Source organism: Zingiber officinale, chromosome 5A, assembly GCF_018446385.1.
Source record: "Zingiber officinale cultivar Zhangliang chromosome 5A, Zo_v1.1, whole genome shotgun sequence".
Lineage (NCBI taxonomy): Eukaryota > Viridiplantae > Streptophyta > Magnoliopsida > Zingiberales > Zingiberaceae > Zingiber > Zingiber officinale.
In genome coordinates this window covers 20,337,317-20,343,369 of record NC_055994.1, presented here as the reverse complement: position 1 = coordinate 20,343,369, position 6,053 = coordinate 20,337,317, and positions in this window count along the sequence as shown.

Below are 6,053 nucleotides of genomic sequence, written 5' to 3'. Positions count from 1 at the left end.
TATTTAGGTGGGTGGCATTCTAATAACCAGCAATGATCACAAGGGTATCACAACTTTATTAAGTTTTCTCAATCAAGAATTTCTTACTCGAGATTTAGATATTGCTTATTTTTTTCTTGGAATTGAGCTTATTCCACACGAGGATGGCTATCTTCTCTCTCATAGAAAATACATTACTGGACTTCTTCAAAGAGCCAAAATGGATGGAGCACACCCGGTCTCTACACCAATTGCTATAAACAACTCTCCAACTTCATCCTCTCCTACTCGGTCTGATCCACAGATTTATTGAAGTATTGTTGTAGTCTTACAATATGTCACTATCACACGCCCTGATATAACTTTTATGGTAAATCATGCTTGTCAATTAATGCATGCTCCAACTGAACAAAATTGGGATAATGTAAAAAGAATATTTCACTATCTCAAAGGTACTATTCTACATGGTCTTCTTTTATATACCTAATTGTCTTGAGATTTACATGCATATAGTGATGTGGATTGGGCAAGTTCTCCTGAAAATAGACGCTCTACTAGTGAATATGCAATATTTCTTGGACGAAATCTTATCTCATGAAATTCGAAAAAGCAACCTACGGTATCTCGTTTGAGCACTGAGGAAGAATATAAAGTTATAGAAAATACAACGTTAGAAATTATTTGGCTTCAATCATTTTTCTCTGAACTTCATCTTGCATCAAATATTGCACTAAAAATTTGGTGTGACAATATTAGAGTAACATATCTCACAGCAAATCCAATCTTTCATGCTCATACAAAACATGTGGAAATTGATTTTCATTTTATTCGTGCACGTGTGACAGCTCAGTAGTTATCCGTCTTTTATATTTCTATTGAAGATCAAATTGATGATAACTTTACTAAGTCATTATCCAAATAACGTTTCAACAAGTTAGCAAGCAAACTCAACATCAAAGATCTCCTGTTAAGCTTGTCGGGGGATAAAAGAGATAAAAAAATATTACCAGAATTAACCGAATCAAATCACCAAATCAAATCAAATTAGTATTTGGATTATTTTAATAATTCTGTTATAATTATTAGAATAATTCTCAGAATTATTCTTAGAATAATTCTATTGTTTATTAATTAGTCAATTGACCAAGTACTTTTTGAACATTATATATTATATTTTCCTTAGAACAAACATCAATAAACAATAAATTTTATTGCTCTCATATTATTTTATTGCTCTCTCCCTATTCTTCTTCTTACTCTCTCAACCTCTAACGTGCAGAAGAAGAGAAAGAGATAAAAGAGATCGTGCAGAGCAATAAAACAAAGGCGCACAAAATGAGAGCAAACACAAGGAAGGAGAAGAAGAGTTACCATGGTTCGGCGGCGTGCCTACACTACAAAAAAGGCCGAAGCTTTATTAGAATTCTCTCTACACAAGAGAATCACATTACATGATTCTTGTGATTATTGTTATATATTAGAGTTACAATGATCCCTATAAATAATGCATAAACCCCAGACCCGGTAAGATCATAACAAAATTTTATTATGAAAAATCGTAAATGAATTATGTTGTGAAAAATTGTAACAGAATTCTGTTATATAAAATCATAACAAAATTTTATTATGAAAAATCTTAACAAATTTTTCTTCCATAGCGTCCATCGTATTGACCTTCATTCAAATATGAGTCACCCGTCAACAATCTCCACCTTGGCGAATATTCATCCCTTCGAAGAACACGAGTATCTGAATAAAGATCCACCCGGATCTCTAGGTCTGGACTTCCTTCCTCTAGCATTTAGAGATATGGATTAAGTTCAAGCAATGCTTGAACTTCTCTGTGGTCACTGGTTTTGTCAGCATCTCTGCATCATTGTCTGTAGTGTGAATCTTCTCAATTTGAATTTCCCCGAAAGCAATCAACTCTCTGATCTTGTGAAACGTCACATCAATATGCTTGGTTCTTGCATGATACACCTGATTCTTCACCAAATAGTTAACACTCTGACTATTGCATAACAACTTGACTCCACCTTACTGAACACCAAGTTCTCTGACCAACCCTGTAAGCCATAAAGCTTCCTTCGCTGCTTCAACTACTGCCATGTACTCCGACTCCGTAGTAGACAATGTAGTAATAGATTATATCATAGATTTTCAACAAATAGGTCCTTCTATCACAGTGAACACGTATCCAGTAGTAGACCTCATGTTATCTAAATCTCTTGCATAGTCCACATCTACGTACCCAGCAACTGAAGGATTTTTCGATTGTCTATTGAACATGATCCCATAATCAGTTGTATTTCTCAAGTATCTGAAAATTTACTTCACTGCATCCCAATGTGGTCAACCAGGATTTGAGAGAAACTTGCTTATCATACTAACTGCTTGCGCTAAATCTAGTCTCGTTCGAACCATGGCATACATCAGACAACTAACTGCACTGGCATAAGGAACCTTTGACATCTCTTGGATCTCGTCATCCATCTTTGAACACTGTGTGTCACGCCCTCAAAGGAGTCCCTACCAGAAGAAATTTCGGCAGCATCTCCCCTGTACGGGTGACAATCTGAAACATTACTACATACAAAATATACATCAGCCACACTCGGTTGGAATATATATAGAATATAACTATCACAACCACGCAGTTTAATAAGCCTACACGACTGAATAAAAATAAAATAAGCACAGCGGAAAGAAAACGAAGAGAAAATCCACAAATTGCAAAGTTATCAAAACATCACAAATACCAAGTCCACACAACAAGTATCAAAACATAGTTCTCACAACACCAAATCCAACGAATACGAAATGCAAGTAAAGGGAAACAGAACCAAAATCAATTTTCGAATATGACGCGGGACCCAGGACTGGCAACCGACATCTCTCCAAGCATCCATGAATAATCTACTGCTACCTGGCGAAAGAAAACCAATTTGCGAGGTGGTGAGTATTGAAACTCAGCGGGTAAGGAAAGAGATAGTGCATGAACATAACATATAAGTAAAGAGTGAGCCAAGAGAATACAGTCTCATAAGAGGAAATAGCAGATACTACAATAGAATCAAAATAAATGCTCATACCTGAAACCATATCCTAAGCTAGGTATAGTAGGTCAGACTGGTACTAATTTGCTACAGCTCATACTACAGAGGTAATAAGCAAGGTATATACAAGCAATAACAGTGTATGTAAACAACAGCAATAAGTAAGCAATAACAGCATATATAAACAATAGCCAAATCAAGTATAATAACAAACAGCGTATGCACGGATGGCCACTCCCGCCCACCTCTCCGTACCATGACCCCTGTATGGTCGAGAGGCCGGGTCAGTGATAGACTGTACACCACTCCAGCTACCACTCACACGAGTGGCCGAGGGGACAGTTGCATAGTAGCTAACTAGCTACATCTGCGACGGGGTCCCTGCTGCTCGTAACTCCAGCTACCACTCACACAAATGGCCGAGTGTGACACGACAGGACAAGCGACATCAACTCCAGCTACCACTCTCTCGAGTGGCCGAGGATGCGACATGCATGCAATGACATGATGCAAACAATGCAACAGTCATCATATATATATAAGCAGAAACAGGTATGCTACATGAAGCCATCATGCTCAACATAATATATAAATAAACAACAGTCAAAGCATACAAACATGGTATCTAGTATCTGCTACTGATCATGGACAACAACAAGAGACTGTATGGATATAAAAACGAGTAACTCAAAGGTTTTGAGTGGAAGTATCAAGCATATTAAACGAGTGGAGTCAAGGTAAAGCAATTCTTATCCAAAATAGCTCATGCACTAAGTTCGAAGAACTAGAGAATCAAAGTAAGAAGTACTCGCCTTCATCTGTCGATCGTATGAGACTAAAACTCACGTCGTGCTGCTCGTCTCAAATCAACGTCCTGCAAATCGCGTGATATACAATTTAGCTAATTTCATACGCAGCAACTAGCTAAATCTAAACCCAACTTATTTAGGGAAATAAAATCCTAATCCAACTATGAACCTCAATTCACCCAAATCCATCAAACCACAAACCTAGTAATTAGTCACGCTGAATACTAAAATAGATGGAAAACCAGTAACCGAACAGAATGAGTATGGTATAAGTTATTAGATCCATGGTTTCATTAATCTATCTACCCACTTATTATTCTATAAATATATCCATCATATACTTAACTCAATTAAGTCACAAGCTTTTTAGCCAATTAATAACAGGGTTCTACCCTTATCTCTATTGTTAGCTAGTGAGAACTTACTGAATGAAAAGAAAGCTCATTATCCTCTCCGTTAACAAGAGCAAACAATTATTCACATCCCAAATCAACAAGTAGATTTCAATTCCTATAGTCAAATTAACCTTGATTGCTAATAGGATCTAATTAACTAAATTGAATGAGTGAACTTAGGTATAAACCTCATTACTTACGACTTCATCCCCGGGTGGCTGTTCACTGCTCCAATGGTGGCTCAAGGCAAATCTGCGAAGCTACTGTGTCGCGGGTGTAAACAATTGGCAGCGGTGCCGACAACAGCAGTAGCTATTGTTCTGTGGCGTCAGGTGGAGGTGGTGCGACGTCGGGTGGAGATGCTAGGGCAGGGGCAATTCCAATTTATAACTTAGGGGCTTTCCAATTAAACCCTATATTAGTTTTTCAATCAACTCCCGCCTCCGGGTATTCTAAACATGCTTTAACTAACTTAACCGATCCACCCCTCTTAAACTCATCATATGGACTCCGATTAAATCCATAAAAATTTTCAAAAATTTCTAAAAATTCCGTTAAGATTATTTCTCAAATAATCTTATTTTTAATTATTATTTTATTGTCGTATTTTACACTGTGTACTAGATAACTTGAAGTGATGCGTCAGGGGTGTGCTCACCGACTTTGCATTCTTTATGTTAAACCTATCTAACACTTTATCCACATATCTATGTTGAGACAATCATAATCTCCCTGCAACTCTATCCCTGTGAATCTCAATCCCAAGAATCTTCTTGGCCTCTCCCAAATCTTTCATATCAAATTTCTTGCTCAATAGCCTCTTAAATTTATCAATCTCTTTCATTTTCTTTGCAATAATAAGCATGTCATCTACGTATAGTAGTAAAAAAATCAGTGATTCATCTTCAAGGATCTTCACATATATATAGCAATCATACTCATATCTCCTATATGTTGGTGCAATATCCCCTAGGTCAAGGTTGACCTAGTTTGACCAAGCTTGAGTCTTGGTTTGAGTTTCAATATTTGACAATACAAGACTTCGATGATATGGACAATGCAGGTGCAGTTGTTCATTTGGGGAGATTGTTTGTTGCAATTCCCCTCTGATCAGGGTCTGATTAGGTAGGTGAAAGTCCTAGTGAGTGAAGCTAGGCATTTGGAAGTCCTAGTGAGTGAAGCCAAGCAGATGAGAAGTCCTAGTGAGTGAAGCTAGGCAGTTTGGAAGTCCTAGCGAGTGAAGCCAGGCAGATAAGAAATCCTAGTGAGTGAAGTTAGGTGAAAGTCCCAGTGAGTGAAGCCAGGCAAGGGAAAATCCAGATGGATCAAGACTGATCAGACATCTGGTATTGGGAAGTCCAATTAGGTCAAAGGATTGACTGGATACTTGGCACGAGGAAATCCAGATGGGTCAAGGTTGACCAGACATCTGGTGGAAGTCCAAGTAGGTCAAGGGAGTGACCGGATACTTGGCACGAAGAGAAAAAGTCCAAGTGAGTCAAAGGGATTGACTGGACACTTGGTGAGGGAGTCCTGGCAGGTCAAGGTTGACTGGATGCTAGGCATGATGTACCAACAGGTCATGGATTGACCGGATGTTGGTTTAGGGGGCTTGGGACTTGGTTTTGGGCAAAAACCAATGTCTGGATCGATCAACCGATCGATTGGCTGATGACCAATCGATCGACCGATCTATTGGGAAGGTCCCCGCGACAAGCCTCGAGTGGGCAAGTTACAGAGCGCACAGAAAGTCTCTGGATCGATCAGCCGATCGATCCAGAGACCCCAATCGATCAGTGGATCGATTGGGGTGG